Source organism: Periplaneta americana, chromosome 8 (assembly GCF_040183065.1).
Source record: "Periplaneta americana isolate PAMFEO1 chromosome 8, P.americana_PAMFEO1_priV1, whole genome shotgun sequence".
NCBI classification, from domain to species: domain Eukaryota; kingdom Metazoa; phylum Arthropoda; class Insecta; order Blattodea; family Blattidae; genus Periplaneta; species Periplaneta americana.
Window position 1 is genome coordinate 122,896,245 of NC_091124.1, and position 18,815 is coordinate 122,915,059.

Genomic DNA, 18,815 nt, shown 5'->3' on the forward strand with positions numbered 1-18,815 from the left:
TTGGTATTAAATTAACCGTTCAGATCACAATTTACATGCCACATCGGCCGAAGAAAATACAAGTCATATTGTATTATTAACTTGATATTGCAGCAAATATTACATGAATGTTGGCCTGTTATGGTGCTTAAAAATAATTCAGTTTTATATAATAACTATATAACATACTCTATAAAGCATAGGAATGCTGACTCTGGCTGAATAATTTATTCATGACTGGTCTAAGTAATATTAAATATGGTGTTTCTTCAGAAAAGCTACCCCATCTAAAGTACTTGTTAAGATATAACACTCGAGAGGACGAGGACGCACTACTGGGAAACTAACCATTTCTCTTCGTCCTGGACCTCTCGCTGTTATATTGGTAATTAGTAACAAGTTTGAGGGAGGGACTACAACAATGCATTAGAATATACAGGTAAGTGTCAAAGGATTTTTGTGCTGAAAGTATTTGTGGCTGTGCACAAAAACCACGTGTTCATCACTATGTAAATATCACAGAAATCAATTAAACAAAATAAAATTATGCCTTCTTTGATGTAGCTTTTCTGGAGAATTACCTAAATATTAGCCTACTTAAACCTATCGTAGACCCAACCTAACATGTTGATCATTTTCTATTCATATAGCTGTAAATGTTGGTATCATGCATGAATTTTATGACATAACAATTTTTAAAAGTGTTATGTTATTGTTTGTTATTACAGCTTGGTTTTACTACAGCCACGAAAGTGATAACAAATTCACAGAAGGGGACCCCACTTGTGACACCAGGAAAACATAGACTACGTAAACATCCAGTGACTGATGCTGATGATTTTACGAAAGATGCAATTGCGAGATTTATTTATGACAAGTTACATAAAGGTAGGGAAGTTACAGGAATTATTGTGTTGATTTATGCAATGCAATTCTGATATTAGTCATATGTATAAAAATATGGCATAATTTTCATTTATTGTTACAGGGGAAGTACTAACAGCAGCAAAAGTTCTGGAACATATGAATGATGATTATGAAACATATTTATTTAGAGTATCCTTATCATCGGTGAAAAAAATTTTGAAAGAGATGACATTTCTATGGAGCAAAGGGGATCCTTATACACATGTACGAGAAAGTGATGTTATTCGTTTTTAAGAGAATATATAAGAAATGTGGAGCGTGAGAACCCTAAACCCGTAGTATTCTTGGATGAGACTTGGATTTTTATGAATGGTAAATTTCAATGTATTGTGAGACATTGAGTGATTGAATTTTTTACTAACAAATAGGTTAACACTTATGTGGAATATGAAATTGCAATTAATATAGGCTACTAGTAATGAATTCAGGTGGGAACAACATGTTTTGCAATTAATAGTTTCATATTATAACTAGAGGTTAGTTATAAAATTCTTGAACGGTTTTCCTGTGTTTAAAATTTTTGTGTCTCTTAGAGTGTCAAAGTGAATTGCTTTTCTCTCTCTGTTTTTTTAAGTAGGATCACCCACTTATTCATGAAATAAACCAGGTGAAGTTTCCAGTGACATGAATGGTGTTATTCGTAGACCAACAAATGAGGGTGAAAGATTAGATGCCGGAACGAAAGGTGGATTTATACTCGGTAAGTTATATTGATTTATATTTTACATAAATTTGGCAAGAGTAATTTTTTAAATCAGGGTACAAAAATATAAAAATTGGTGACTAAATAAAAACGTGGGAAAGCCTTTCACCAAAGAGGATCTCATGTCATGTTATGTTATGTTATGTTATGTTTTATTTTCTTTATTTAAATGCTGTGAATTCATGTGACGTAATTATATGCCCAGGTATAATTTTTATTGCAGGTGCTGATTTAATTTTTTCATGCAATTGAAAGAAAAGTCAGAACTACCATAGTGCTATGAATAGCCCTGTAGTTGAGAAGTGGGTGCAAACACAGTTGTTGACCTGAGAATATTAGGGCAATGCGTTATTGCCATGGATAGTGCTGCATATCATAGCAGACTTGTGAAAAATCAGCCAACAACAAAGTGGAGGAAAGAACAGCTACTGGTGATTGCAACTGAATATAATAGATTTGTTGTACTAAATGATAAGAGTTGATGGTGTGAAATCACCTTTTCATATTACATTGCAATATTAATTTCCATACTTTACAGTCATTATAATTATCACTACTACTACTACTACTACTACTACTACTACTACTACTACTACTACTACTACTACTACTACTACTACTCCTCCTGCTGCTGCTGCTCTTATTTCTCATAATTAGGCATACTTATAGATGCTACTTTTTTCTTTCAGGTGAAATTGAATCTACATAAGAATCCTAAGACAACAGAGCCTTGCCAATTACTGTTCTGAAGCGGCCTTGTCTTATGTGTTGTGTCTATATACAATTAATTCTTTCAGTTTTTTTTCCCCTTTAATGTAATGAAGTTGTTGGTTGATTGATACCAAGTGTTCAGCAGATGATGTCATTTGTTATCTCGCACTCCAATATTTAACCAGATGATTGAAAGCTGTGTAAAGTTAAACAGTCAAGACAATGATCCATATCTTCATTGAGATTTCAGAAATGGCATGGCGAGATTCTGAAATATCAGTTCTTTGTAAATATTTGAGACAATCATGGCCTGTGATAATATGAGTACTGCCACTGTAGATTTTCATAGAAGTTCAGTTATTAAATTAGGTGTATTATTTTTACTATGTATTGTACTATATTTTTGTTTCGCTTAATTGATGAATTATATATGCTGTAAATTGAATAGTAGACTGTAGGCCTATAGCTTAACTGATGAATTGAATGTGCTGTAAATTAAATAGTAGGCTGTATACCACAAGTGATGAATTGTTTATGCTTGTAATGTGAAGTAATTTGCATGATATTTATTATCAATTTCTGTACATTTCAACTGATTGAATTGTTTATACTTTTAAATTGAATTAACTTGCTTGCTATGTATTATATTTTATAGCTTAACTGATGAATAATTGTTTAGGTTTGTCAATTTAATAATCTGAGTGCCATGTACTTCATATTTTTAGTAGAGCCACCAATGTAGCTTAGTCGGTAGACTCGTTGGCCTGCAAATTCAGAGCTGCACTCAAGGGTAGGTTGGAGCCCCCATTTGATCTGATTAGTTGGTTTCTTCTGAGGATTTTCCTTCATCGTGGAGCGGATGCCGGATGGCCTATTGCAATTTTTTCATTTGCTTTAGAATCATTCCGATTTTTGTTACCTCATTGTCATGTTCTGATCTTGTTATTCTTTTAACAGTGTGGTAAGATGCAGGTATAGATAACCTTACAGTAATTTTGCTACCTTTCAGCTACCTCATTACCTCCCACTCCATAAAGTTCATGGATCCACGGAAGTACCAGTCGTTGATGTAATTCGACCATTTTGCTTAAAATATTAAAACACTGTAAAATATTGAGATTTCATGCTGTTACGTCCAATACTGCAGCAAGAATATCTGATTTTGAATCTGATAGTATGACAGCCTTCTCAGATTTATGAAGTTGATACTGGAGATTTTGTAAGCTTAAAAGTGTATCTAAATTTTCACTATCAAAATTAGTCAGTGTTTGAAGTTAGTTAGTTAGTTAGTTAGTTAGTTAGTTAGTTAGTTAGTTAGTTAGTGGCGTTTAAAAAGGGCGCGTCAGCTACTATGGCTATTTGCGCCCTTATCTAAAATCTTTCACTAAACACAAACACAATACAATAACCAGAATGTTTAAAAGAACTAAAAAGCGTTGTCACGGTTAAAATGGGGCAAACAAGTGTTTGAATATAATTCCCTGTAAAAGGGAATATATTGGTATTGTACTACAACATCACTACATGTATGGCTTGGTAAACAGGATCCATCTATAAAAAATACTGTATGTAGTCACTCACTGACCAGATCATTTATCGTTTCTAATGATTTTTAAAATGTCTGGAGAAGTATCACATTTCTTAACATCATCTGTTAAAGTTAACTTATATACTATTCATTTTCAAATAACTAATGTTTTATTAGTAAAGTTTCCCTTAATTGAGCAAGTTTGAGTTCTCCAAGTAGAGTCAAAAAGTCTGTTGGGATTTTGGCTCAGTTTATTAATATTTGTGGACTGTGATTTTTTGTTCTAGACAACCATATTATCTGCAAATGATGAGATTATCATAAGATCTATTTCTTTAGTTAGACCATCGACATTAATATTGGAAAATGTATTCCTGAAAACAACAATGTGGGAAGCCCAGATGAATCTGTCTCTATTTACATATTTGTGTCAATGAATCAAATAATCAAGTCACTGACCCAGTGTAACACTTTATCATGGACACCCTAAGTTTGCAATTTCTTAAGTGATTTATATCTACAGAGCCATATGATCCTTGAAAATAAATTAAAATTGTTAAGGTGTTTTGTTTTCTGTTTAAAATATCTTCAATATCTTGACTAAAATTTAAAATCTGTCCATTTGTTGAATGCAATTCTCTAAAGTCAACCCAATAAGATGAAAGTTAGTTACTAGATTCCAGGAACCAATTCAATCTAAGAAATCATCTCTTCCATAATTTTGGCTATCATACTAGTAAGTGGTATCTGTCGATAACTCGAAAAGATATTAGTTGAATAATTGCTTTTCAAAATTGATGTTATGATAGATTTTCTCCAGACAGATATTGTATTTTAGATGAGATTACAAGAAAAAAGTAGTGAGTTTGCTTGTTTGCCAACATGTTTAAGAAAATCAGCATGTGTATTGTCTGGACTTGGAGATGTTTTGGGTCTCATGTTATTAAATTAATAGTAATATTCAGTTCTTGATTAAATATTGTTATATAAAGTAGATTGTACATTTTATATTTCTTTCAGTTTTTCCTTAATAGTCTGACGTACACAGATAAAACTACCAACCACACCACCAACTAATCTAATAGAAATTAAAATATAATTAAATGTAGAAAAAGTAATTAAAATTATAAATACACGTAATAAACCATAACCCCCTAATTTCAACAATATACTATTTTATTCCCTTTTACAGCTTGTAGATAATTATTAATTATAGTTATTACTTATTAGCATAATATTTATTAAACTTATTGGCTATTTCACCACGTTTGAAAGATGTTATTGTGTACAAAAAGCATTTTTTGATGATCGTTTCATGTTGTATGTTGTGTATAAATCTATGATTTCTGGCCATCTGTTCTGTGTAATCCATCTTTTGTATAGAATTAATAAAATACTCTTTTGGTAGTAATTATTTTATTAATTGAGTATTTAATTTTCACCAGCTCACATTTCTTGAATCATTTGTTTTTTCTTATTTAAATTTAGGACACAAGAGCCACAAAGAGACTTCACAGTTATGTATCATACATTTTTTCAATGACAAACGTGGAGTTGCAGAAATAATAAGTATAAGTGTAACATTATTAAGCAATTTACAAACAAATGAAATCTTTAAAAAGGTATCTAGAAGTGAAATTACTTATGGCTTTTAAGGACCAAAATTATTTTTGTAAGTTGATTTATTATTTCAGTTTTAGCCTAGTTGTATTATCCATTTCCTTACTAATTTCAAAAGATAATCAGAAGTTCATTCGAATTCCAACCAAAAGTCAATTGATTATTAATTTATCTACCTTTAGGAAGTACAGTATATGTACGCTGGAATCTTTGAAGTGAAGTGACAATAATTTAATTGGTCTTGGAACAGATTTGATTCTTGAATATTATATTATATACTATACTTTGTTGTACATTTACGTCTAATAACCTATTAATGCTAATACTAATAATAATGTAAAGGAATAAAAGAATAGAACATAGCAATACATTTCTCATTATTATTGAAACTATCTAGAATAACCTTCCAACATTAATTTAAAGTACCGTGAGTAAAGAAGTCATTCAGTACATAGGATCGTGATTTTACTGCATGTGGTGATATCTGGTAACAGTTGGCAACACTGACAAGGCGGAAATATTTGCTGTTTGGGAACTGAACTTACGTGATCCTCACTATAGCTGGGCCAGGAGGCTCAGCGTGAAGAAGGGAACTATACGGTGTGCCTACCCACCGGTGTTCTAACAAGTCCGGCCACCTAGCGGTGTTAACTGGGGGACTTGTTAGGATAGCAGCTGCCACTCACTGCCCGGCTGGGCCGATTGAGTGGTAGCAGCTGAGCTGCACCAGGGCGTGCGCCCTATAGAATTCTAAATTTTTTACTTCACTTACGTGTGGGACTAACATCCTCTCAACTTCAAAAAGAGCATCGTCCGCGGCTGGCCCTTCTGAGGGCCAGTTGCAACTGCAGTGCTACTGTAGTCTGCCCTTCTTAGGGCTACTACGTAGTACATCCCTTTAACAAAACCATGTGCTCTGCCAGGAGGTAAGCCTGTGCATCACAGAAACCGAAATGAGAACCACACGTAAGTTGAAGACTGTGATGGAGAGCCGCGTTGGACTCAAGACATCACCCGCAGCGACTAGGGCGAGATTGTCCAGAGCTGTAGTAGAGTCAAAGACAAAGCTTCCTGTCAAGGTAAAGCAGAGGCAGAAGCTTGATTCGCCGGGATCATCTCCGGCATCAAGTACTGCCGACTCTTCGGAAAGTCTGCCCTCACCGGCAGCTTCCGAATCGTCAATAGGGGCTCGACCCTCGCCCTCAGTAGGCGGTGAGACCCCGAGAGCAAGGAGGACTAGTGTGTCCTCCATCTCTACAGCCTCCAGTACTGGAGAGCTTTCTGTGAATGATAGGAGACCTGAAACACGGCCTCCATCTACACTAGTAGTCAACGAGACGGGTGCAGCTGCAACACGCTCACCCACTCAGCCAGAGACGGTTAATCCCGAAGTTGCTGCGAATGACTTTCTGACCACGAGGAGGGATGATATTCCTCCTGTAATCATCGCAAATGATTACAATGGTGACCCGGTCACTATGCTCACGACGTACCGGGACGAGCATGATCCGATGGACATTAGCTGTAAGCGGTTAATGTCAGGATTCGGAGTGAAGACTTTCACGCAACGTGACTATGCTTCACTGATCAAATTCCTAGAGCGGAACAATGTTCCTTTTCATCTGTGGAAGCCAGAAACGAGAAGGTCATTAAGGCCGTGGTGAAGGGGCTTCATCCTAGGACGAACCCCAACACCGTGACACAAGAACTGACTCGGCTAGGTTTTCCTGTGCGGAACACAGTTGTCATGTATGACAACTACCGTAAGGCACCGAATGGGATGTTTCAGGTACATCTCACTGACAATGAGAAGGCGAGATCGATTCTCGACCTAACCAGTCTACTGTTCACGACTATAAGGGTTGAAAAATATTTTCAGAGGCCCACTCCTCCACAGTGTACTCACTGCTGGAGATTCGGTCACACTGCTAGACAGTGTAAAGCACCAGCTCGGTGCAGGAAATGCGCCGGACAGAACGTAACATCTGCGTGCATGATGCCGGCGCACTACACACGTTTGTGTGTAAACTGTCAGGGCGAACACCCTGCAACATATAGAGGTTGCAGGGAATATGTAGCCTACAAAAATCTGCACCAGAGAAGGCTTGGCATAACGAGTCGGACTGCCGGTTCTGCTCGACTTCCCCCTCCCCCTCCTGCTCCGGTTAACAACCTGGATAATTTTCCAGTACTGCTTCCCTCACAGGTCGCAGAACCAGAACCTGCTCCCTCCCGGCAAGTTCCTGCAGCGCCCTCAGAAGGCGAATGGCAGGTTGCCGGGAACAAAGGTAAGAAGGGGAAACGCGCTGTAGCACATGTTGCTACTAGCAAAGTTCCCCTTACTGCCACCAAACCAGCAGCCAAAGAGAAATCTGCTGAAAAAGAGGTGTTCATACTCACCTCTCAACCGGGTACGTCTGCTGACTATAGGCGACCCAATGAGAGCGGGCGGACTTTTAGCCAGGTTGCGACCGCCCCACCAGCACCTCGCCCAACCCTCCCTCAAACAAACCGAGAGTGGGCGAATGCTTTCAAACAGCAGGCAGCCACTTGGGACCCTCAGTTTACGCTGTCTCTCATGTTTCAGATATTGAAACAAATGAGCGCGTATCTGGGGGAAAATCCTTACCTTTTCCAAGCAGCCCAGACGATCAGTAGGGCTATAGCCACACCGACGAGACCACGTAGACCTGCCGGTGGAAGAAGGAACGCGAGGAGATCGCCATGGTGATTTTCGCGTCCTAATATGGAACGCTCGAGGACTACGCGCAAATAAAAACGAGCTTACTCTTGGTTTCACAAGTAAAGAACCTTCTTTGCAGGGTTGGGTTCAGGAAGCCATAAATCTGGCTGACACGCTCCCCCAATTAGTGAAACTGTGGACAAAGATACCGACAGGAGACCGCCGAGAATGCTGTGTTGTGAATTTTCCATTTTTGAAAGAATCCAACCAGTTGCAAAAGAAAATACACTTAAAGTGTCCAGCCAAGAGCAAACGTGGCAACAGCTTCCCCTAACTGGCCTGTCAATCACTGTCATCTGTGCAGAAGTGGTGTGAGGCCAGGGTTCTTTACTTGTGGAGCCGAGAGTAGGCATTATTTAGAAACTAAAGATATAAAAATTGCGCTCATATCGGAAACCCATCTCCGCCCTTCCGATAAGTTTAGAATTACAAATTACAAAGTTTACCGTACGGATCGTTCAATCGATCCGGGACAGGACGCGGCAGTCAGGGGAGGGGGCACTGCCATACTAATTCAAAGAGGAATTCCTCACTATGAGCAACTGCTCCCTCTACTAGAAAAATTGGAAGCCACCGCTATAACTTTACAGATCTTAAATGAACCTGTAACGTTTGTAGCTGTATATTGCCCACCCCAATCACTTAAGGTTAGGGACTTAGACATCCTCATGGATACTGGACGAAAGATGGTAGTCGGCGGAGACCTAAACTCAAAACACACTGTGTGGGGCTGTCGTGTGGGCAACTCGGACGGCAATAAGCTTTATCGCCACTCCCTTAGGAGTGACTATGTTGTTTCTGCCCCGAGTACACCCACACACATCCCAGACAATGCTAACCATCAACCAGACATTTTAGATATTGCACTACTCAAAAACATTAATTTTCATACCAAACTTTCGGTACATGACTCGTTAGCAAATTCAGATCATAAACCTGTTATCATTACGTTTCGAGCGCAACTACAATTATCCCCTCCAAAAACTGTGCTACTCTACAAAGCAGCCGACTGGGAACTCTTTCGAGATAAGATGGACGCTCTCACAGATGACGTGGTTCCTACACCATCTGTTGAGATCGAAGAAGCTGCTAAAATGCTAACGAATGCTATACAGGAATCTATGTCGGTAATTCCAACGAAAACTATTACTCCGGGGAAATTAGAACTTCCACAGGATACTTTAAAATTAATAAGGGAAAGAAATGACTGTCGACGTGCCTGGCAAAGAACGCGGGACCCTCGCCTAAGACCAAGGATAAATCGTTTAAAAAGGGAAATTTCTCAGAAAATAAACGATCAGATTATCCAAGCCTGGACTCAAAAACTTAGTAAATTAGATACCGACAATATGAGCGAAGTGTGGAAAATTACAAAGTTCTTCACTAAGCCATATAGTGACATCCCTCCCATCCAGCACAATGGGACAACGTACAATAGTCCAGAGGAGAAGGCTACTATTTTCGCGGAAGTCCTCGAGAACTCCTTCCATCCACACGGTGACTTATATGACAGACAAATACATAACAGAATAACACAAGACACAACTACGTACCTACAAAACGTGGACATCAACAATAACGACGCACCACTGATCCGTCCTGCTAGTGTTCACGAGATAAAATGGCAAATTAGACACTTGCCAAATAAAAAAGCCCCTGGCCCCGATGGCATACAGGCTGAAGTACTGAAACAATTATCACATAAATCGTATAAACTGCTTACAAGTATCATAAACGCTATCTTTCGGATAGGCTATTTTCCTAAAATTTGGAAAAACTCGCATATTATTCAAATTCCTAAGCCAGGAAAGAATAAATCTGATCCACGTAATTATCGACCCATTAGTCTACTAAATGTTCTAGGTAAAGTTGCGGAAAAGATCATACAAAAAAGATTGAAATCCGAGATCGGAAACAATGATCTAATCCGAAACGATCAGTTTGGATTCCGTTCAGGTCACTCGTGCACACAGCAATTGCTGCGCACAACGGAATTCATTACCACTGCATTTAATTTAAATCGAACAGTAGCGGCTATATTCCTAGATTACACACAAGCCTTTGACAGAGTTTGGCATGCGGGCTTGATTCATAAATTAATTAACAACAATTTAAATTGCCGCCTAGTTAAGCTGTTGGACAATTATATTCGGGGCAGAACGTTCCAGGTTAAACTGAACGACGTGCTCTCCACGTCGCGAGGTATTAACGCTGGAGTGCCTCAGGGCAGCATTCTGGCACCGATACTTTTCCAAATTTATATTAATGACCTACCTTTTCATCAAAATTTCAACAATAGCATTCTAGCGCTATACGCGGATGATTCGGCATTTCTCACTGCATCGTGGAAGCCAAATGTTGCCATTAATAGGCTACAAGGTCACCTACGTGACATTGAACCATGGCTCCTCAGATGGAGAATTAAATTAAATATATCAAAAACACAAGCCATATTATTTAGCAGGAGAAATAAATTCAATAGGCCGGGCATAAATCACACAAAATTAGCCATAAATGGATCACAAATCGAGTGGAAAACTTCAGTAAAATATCTCGGAGTAACACTGGACAGACGGCTCACTTTCTCCGAACACGTACTACAAAAACTCAGACTTGCCAATGCTAGAATGGTGGAGCTTTATCCAATATTAAATAAAAGCAGACATCTAAACATACACACAGCATTAACTTCGTATAAAACATTAATTAGGTCAGTAATACTATATGCTTGTCCTGCTTGGGGACATGCACCTATTACAGTCCGTAAAAAATTACAAGTTTTCCAAAACAAAATTTTAAGATTCATCACAGGACTTCCTAGAGTAACTCCTGTTAGATTGATTAATAAAGAACTAGAAATTCCGACAATTCAAGAATTTATTTCAAATCAAGCCTTCTGCACGTACACCAAGTCGTACAGCAGCACAAACCCACTAATTTCTTCACTAGGAAATTACAACCCTGCATTAGACAAACATAAAAGACCTAAGAGCGTACTCCACCCTCTAGCTTGGAACGACAACGTACAAGACGAATACCAACTTGAACACTAAATAACCACTTGACTCTACACAAAGACAAGGCTATTAATGCACTAATAATGTTATTTCTCTGTTTCAGGGTCATCACGTTATTGGCAGCTTAGATGCATTGTTCTAATTGTTAACACTTTTTATGGACCTTTAATGTATGTGTATTTTGAATAATGATTAAATCAAAACCTCCCACCCGAACATATTCCGATCACACTATAGCCAATTGGCTTGTCGTCAGCACGACATCTCATCCTGCTCTAGGTTTTTCCGTGGTTTCCCTTGAGCAATAAGACAAATGTCGGGATGAGCCCTAAAAGAAATGGGCCACGGACCACTTCCCTTCCCCCACTCTTTCTCTTCTACTATCACAAAGAACTTGCTAATTTCTTAGATACCAACCCTGAATTATGATAATAGGGGAACATAAATATATTGTAAGTTGACAGGGCTAACGGCTTCGAAGCTGGGTACCTGGTTCTAATGAAGTGCACTGGTAGCAATCTAAACATGGGGGCATGAGATAGTTACTCTGCCTGCCATTAAAAATTCACTTCACTAAATCCCCCCCTCCAAAAAAAAGAGAGCGAAGTGGGCCACGGACCTGCACTCATATCCCCATGAATCTCCCTAATTAACTCTAAATTAATTAACAATTACATCTCTCCCCCCTCTTCGCAATTGAGCCATCATATAGCCAAATGGCTGGTCTTGAAATTGAGACAAATCAACAAGGCTCATGACAACAATCACCTCCTATATAATAGCCAAATTGGCTAGTCTCTTATATGAGACAACTCATCCTGCCTAAGGTATTCCGTGATTTTCCTCAGGTGTAAGACAAATGTCGGGATGAGCCCTATAAGAAATGGGCCACGGACCTATATGCCCTTCCCCATATATATTCCCCTTTATTATAAACGACGTATGCCCTAGTTCAGAACATATAAATTGTCTATTAAATATACGAGGTCACTCAATTAGTCGCAAATTGAAAGGACAGGGACCTCTCAAATTGCAGATTTAGATTTCACGGCGCTTCTTCCGACGGCCTTCACATTCCTTGTCATCGAACAACAGATGGCAGCGTCTTGCCATCCTAACGGCAAACACCAGCCAGCTCTTCCTCTTCCCGTTCCGTGATCACTTGATCAAATCTCAGTCCCCCTCGCGTATGTGGTACCTAAGAGGTTACGTCCAATTTCGGCTTCCCCTTCAAAATTTTCTAGAGTTCCTTCAGTGGAGCAGCGTAACCCGGAGTGAGACTAGTGGCCAACAGGCTTGGAGCTCACATATTTAGTTTTGTACAGCCCCCAACCCCTTGCAAGGACGCGTTTTGCGTACCTTTTAAAATTTTTCCTCCCAATTCTCTTTCGATTTTTCGATTTTTCGAGAGCGGTAGACTGGTCAGACGGGGGTTAGCTAGCAGCTGCCCTCGTCCAGTGCTCACTCCTCTCGCTTAGGCGCAGAGACTTGCCTTTTGTTCGGACGTGTCTACACACGGCCACCACCCCAGGAACAGGGAGCCAGCCGCGCCCCTGTCTCCTGTATTCTTTCCTACACCAGCCGAATCTTCTTCACTTCTTACGTACTTATTTTCTTCTCGTCTCGCCACAGGCCTCATCAGCACCTCCAACCCACACACTTCTCTCCCCTGATCACCCTTATCTCTCACCACCCTGACTTCGACTCCCCGCTTGTTCAATTAAACACAACCATCTCCTCAGAATCCCCCCCCCCTCTAGTGTCGGTAAGTCGCATAGTACGCTGTGTTGATCCTCCGAACGCTAGGGGCCACCATTCTTCCCCCTCTTGGAGTCGGTAAGTCGCATAGTACGCTGTGTTGATCCTCCGAATCCAAAGGGGTGTGTTCTCGAACGTCGATAAGTCGCACAGTACGCTGTGTTTGATCCTTCGACCTAGAGAATCAACCATCATCCCGATTCCATCTCTCTCGTTATCCTGCCCACCCCACAACACACAAGAAAGCAAGCCGATTTTCCCCAGGCACTCCCGTTACCCCTACCTCCCTTTCATTCAAGTCGTACTTTACTATCACCCCTCATAACTTTCCTCGCATCGAAGCCTCAGGACGAAATTCTAAACTATCAATTTCTATCACGACTCTCCCGTTACCCCTACCACAGGACTAGGAGGGAACCACAGTTATACTTTCTTTGTTAGCTATTTCTGTAATAAACAAATGTTACTTTAAAACAGTCTTTCCTTTAAACTTCACCACAGTTCCTTATTATCACCCCACACACAAGCGACAGCCATCTTGTCACGTCACTCCCGTTTCCCCTCCCCACCTCGACAACACGTCGGAGAGGAACAACCACGGAGACCGGCGTACGACAAAGTAATCAATAAATTAATCAAAACAATATGACAGTACAAAGCAAAGTTACCTAGGTGCTGTATATGTTTTAAGTGTAACTAATATTTCATAACAAAACTCTTATTACATTATGCTTTTAAGGTGATATTGGTGAGCAACTTCCTATCATCAGAATATTAAATTATTTTCTCGAAATGTGCTGAAGCTACTGTATAGTGTTGACATTTTTAGAACACATGGGCACGTATCTTTTGCTTATGATGTAGTAATAGTTGCTTTGTTAATTCATTTCCTTACAAACAATTTCCATGCGAATATTTTCAAAATTTTCAATACACTACCTGCAGTAATATGTATTTACGCTATATTAGATTTACGGAAACATTCTGTAAGGCTACTAAATAAATAGGCCTATATCTGAAAATTTCACTTTTCTGTAAAAAAGGTTGTGAAAATATTCTTTTGAATAAAAAAATCAAACTTGTGAAAAATGAGCATTAGAATTAAAACTTAGATTCTTATAATGCACTTATATTTCTCAGACAAATCTAAAAATTAACATGGATACAGTTTTAATACGTTCCCTTGCCTTTTTTTATTGAATCAGTGTTGGCCATCCCTGAATATAGCTCGATCAAGCTGCATATACTACCTCTTTCGTCTGTCTCTTTCCTTTCTGCTGTAAAGCGCTCAGGCTCTCCTGAGCTCTAAAGCGCGCGCTTGCTCCTATGGGCATCAATGACATAACTGGCGTAACGCAAGGTCGAGAACTCGGGCCGAGACGGGATCATTGTTCATCTGTACTCACCCGCCAATTGTATAAAGGGTCCCTAATTTTGGTTTTTGAAAGGTGACAACACTACTCTAACACTGGCAAACATTTGAAAAATAAATATGAAACTTCTGCGTTATGTCCTCTAGCCCAGTGGTTCCCAACTTATTTGACTGACGACACACTTTACTGAACGCCCACGATATCGTGACGTATTTATTTGTTTTTATTAAAAATAATAATATAATAATAACAACCAAGTTTTCTTCTGGAGAGAAAGGTGGCGGAACTCTGTGTAGAATATTTTATAGCGGACAGGGAGATGATTACTGTTCACTGCACGGGAATTTTGTCGTTTTTAACCTCCTTTTCGTGCAACTAAGACTTTCGAGGTATAAGCGGAATTCAAAGAAAAATAATATTAAAAACATAGTTATTCACACATATTTCGGTTCCATGATGAAAAATGTAACAAAAAGGTGCCGGAATGCCGTTCCAGAGCGACCCGTCAGAAAAGAGCACTTATAACAATTTCTATGTAGTGTCGGACATAGGTCGATGTTAACACGCAATAAAAAAATCTTTTAAAAAAGCAGAAACTTGAGTGGCATTAGAAAAAAAAACAAAGGTATGTGTCAAAAATCTCAACCTGTCTATTTTGAATGTCCGATAAAAGATTTTTATCATCGTTCTTGGAAACTCACCTATTTCAATTAATGTGAAGTCTGGGCTTGGTGGGTTGCATAAAGTTTCTCTATACGTGACCTTATGATTGACAGGCCAACATGTAAATCATCTTCAAGATGCAGCAGTCAGTTACTTTGTTTAGAGTTCACTATTTTCATGGTACAAAATGCTGATTTACATAAGGATGACGTTGAAAACAGCAGTTCTAAATGTCTTTTTAGTTTATTCGGGCACCATCGACTGATTTGACAAAACATTTCCGCATATAAGACACTCGGGATTTTGTTTATATTCATCTCCATGCCACGTAAAACCATATTGAAAGTATTCATCACTACATTATTTACGAAACGCAGTACGTTTTTGCGAACCCTGAAAAGAACTTTCGATCACATTATTTGAATGAGCACTGTTGTCATCTAACCCAGACCTTAATACAGACTGAGTTTTTTAATTAAAAATTTGTCCATAAAATCTAAATAAAGCAATTTTGATAAAATAATCGCACTGTCACCCACTCACATGTGTATATACTGAAACTGACCAATATGTTCTGACGATTCTAAACTCTGCTTATTACTAAGTGGGAATAGTACACGAATTACTAAGCATTGTTGCAGTGTTCACTTTCATTCGAATAATCGCCAGGCAGAAAAATTAAACTAAGCATTGTTACAGGTGTTCAAGTTCTATTGGTAAAGTTTGTCTCAAAATAAAATGTACCATATCAACGACTTCGTTGTAAAAAAATGCGTTGTAAAGAGACTTTCTGGATGGCATAACATTTATTTTTTAATTCCAAAATTTCGCGACACACTCCATAGGGCTGCGCGACACACCGGTTAGGAACCATTGCTGTAGCCTATGATTTAGGTAGTTTTCATTTTGGGGCCGTATAGTTAAAAAACAAGTAGGGGAGGCTCGTCCAATTTGGCAATATTTGTATCTTGACACTGCTTGTAGTTACATATTCTGAAATTAAATATTCCTCTATTATGGAATGTGTTTAAACATTAAATCCCAATGAACCTCTGAAAGAAAATTCTACAAATCTAAATTACTTTACACATAACACACTAATAAATAACAAATGACATGTTTCCAGATTTGGTACTTCATCAGGATAAATTGGCAATAGTACAGGGGTAATTTGGCAATAGGATTAAAAATAAATTTTTCAAAATAAAACAGCGGTACAAGGTTTATAAGACTTAATTTAGTGGGACAAGAAGTCACTAAAAAAAAAAAAAAAAAAAAAAAAAAAAAAAGAATTGAATGGATTTTTCCGACCACTCTTATTAACTATATTGAAGGGTTGTCTTCTAATTTCTCTTGCCGATAGCCCAAACCCAAGTTCTTGCATTTTGATTACATATGTCACCAGTTTTTGATCTTCCTCAACGGTTAGAACTATGGGTCTTCCTTTCTTGGGAATGACTACGTAATCGGGTCCTGAGGTTGCATACAGAAACCTCTTTAAGTTGTTAAAGGGCACATTGTACTTCTTAGAAGCCTTATAAGTCGACGATCTATTTTTCAAAACACTCCCAACCGCAGCCCGCAAATCATCTTTGGAATATTTTTCAGAATAATGTCTTCGTTCCCTTGGCATATCTGCAACACACCACACACAGTGCTGCATTGAAGACTGTAAAAATCCCTCATACGTCCCTACTCTTAAATTTTACCATCGAGTACACATTCTTGTTCAAAGAGAGAAGCAATATATCACTATAAAGGAAAATGGCTAATTCACACTACCCTCGAGAAGACATTTTTTGCTAGGAAGAACATAAAACGAGCTAAGGCCTGATGAGTTATTAACAGAAAATATTAATTATATAAATGCCTTACCTTATAATATGGAATCTCAGCTTTTGCTATATAAGGCGCAAACATACGTAGGTAATGAAAAACACTTTCTTTCCGTCTTTGTATACACACGTCCACACAATCACCACGTTCACAGGAAGTATTCAATACTTCTTTCTATTAGTAACAATATGTGTCACTATAATGCTCGGATTCGAATGAAACGAAAACTAAAAGTACACTCAGATGTTGCACTCTATGAAGGTGTCATTGAACTTCTTAAAACTCTGGAGGAAATTTGGCAATAAAAGAAATACAAGAATATTGCCAAATTTCCCATATTGCTAAATTCCTTGAGTTCAGGAGAATAGTTCGCCACTTTTGACTTGAGGTCTAACCCCTAGATCGATTTTTATGAAATTTATATGTTTTACTTGCCCATAATGTCCTATTTCAATTAATTTTTCTTAATATTATTTTTTATTTTATGTGATTTTAGTGAATGAATAAATGAGCCGATGTGTCCCCTCTAAGGCCTCCTAATAGAAAGGGAGCCAGAGAGCTTATCCTGTGGACCACTCCGATGACTTGATTATAACCTAGCTTCTGTTACATGCACGCTTGTGCCTGTCACTTTCACATCGTGCCCTCGTAGCTAGTTGCAGTAAGACTTTGTTCATTCGGCCTGAACCCTTACTGGCATACATTTAATTCAATAAATCTAGTTTTGATCTGTTATACCTATGTTTTATGACAAGCACAAAAATATTTATTAAAAGCCAGTATGTATACAATATCGTGCCAGACAGGGTGGCTACGCGGTCTAATGAGCGGTCCTCTTAGAAGGCATGACTCGAAGGTTCATGGGTTCGATTTCCTTCTCTGGCATATTTCGATGTTCTTCGTTAATGTCTGTCCTGTGTGTGTCTCAATGCAGACCCTACACTCTGCTGACCCCAGGCTAGGGCAGACACACTAATGAGTCGAGGTTAGTGTGTGTCCATAGAATCGTCTCCACCCCTACAGTCATTGGTGGGGAAGACATATAACAGGTGGGGTTAAAGGGAAAACAATACGGGAAAAATGTGTACAATATCAGATAACTTGGATTACACCAAAAATGGCTTACGGAAATGTGATGTGACTGAAAAGATAACAAAGAAAGAAGTGAACTAAACAAAATATGTCATTGTCATTATCTATGATACCAAATATAATCCAATATGACTTACTGATCCTCCTCCTCCTCTTCTTTTTCTTCTTCTTCTTCTTCTTCTTCTTCTTCTTCTTCTTCTCCTTCTTCTTCATCACTTATTGCTGTGGTTTTTACCAAGCTGTAATATTCTTGCTCAACTGGATCAAGATACTTAGTGTTTTTTGGTTTTTCAGCCTTTATTGGGAATGTGACGGCTGAAATATAGATTATGTTCTCAGGCACTTGTAAGTCTTTCACTAAAATGTTACCGTTTAACAGATTGAATTTTACCCACACATTACTAACTGCTCTTTCTGATACTTGAATACATGACGACGTTTTTGTGTAGACAAAAGTCTGTATTTTGTTACTGTAAATTTCCCTCTCCTAGATACTGTAACTTTAAAATTCAAAACAATAATGTAGTTTTATTCTTACAACAATAACTCTTCACTTTCTACAATTTATTTCTACTCCCGTCAACAATGGGATTTGCACTCCACACGAGAATGACAATTTACTTGGATTATTAAGAACAACAATGAACTGTTAATTTTAACTAATGTTCACATAGCACTATTTACAAATCAGAACTGTCGGTTCTCAGTTCACAGTTCGTTTGCCTTGGCTAGTTCTTCTAGCTCAATCACTCGAGTTCACAGTATCTCGAACCCCAGACCTTCAGAGACAATCCGCTGAACTTCGAACTCAGGTCCCCCAACTGCGGTCCACTGCACTCAAACTCAGGACTTCCGGCTCCACAGT

The 18,815-nt window shown here is 38.5% G+C and overlaps 1 long non-coding RNA gene across 1 annotated transcript; it reads left to right on the top strand.

The window, feature by feature from the left end:
* Positions 1-394: 394 nt before the first annotated feature.
* On the top strand, positions 395-4,006 carry LOC138705021 (uncharacterized). Its single transcript, XR_011333541.1, has 5 exons — positions 395-867; positions 968-1,218; positions 1,481-1,606; positions 1,833-2,040; positions 2,299-4,006. It is a non-coding gene; the product is annotated as an uncharacterized lncRNA (long non-coding RNA).
* The last annotated feature ends 14,809 nt before the right edge of the window (positions 4,007-18,815 follow it).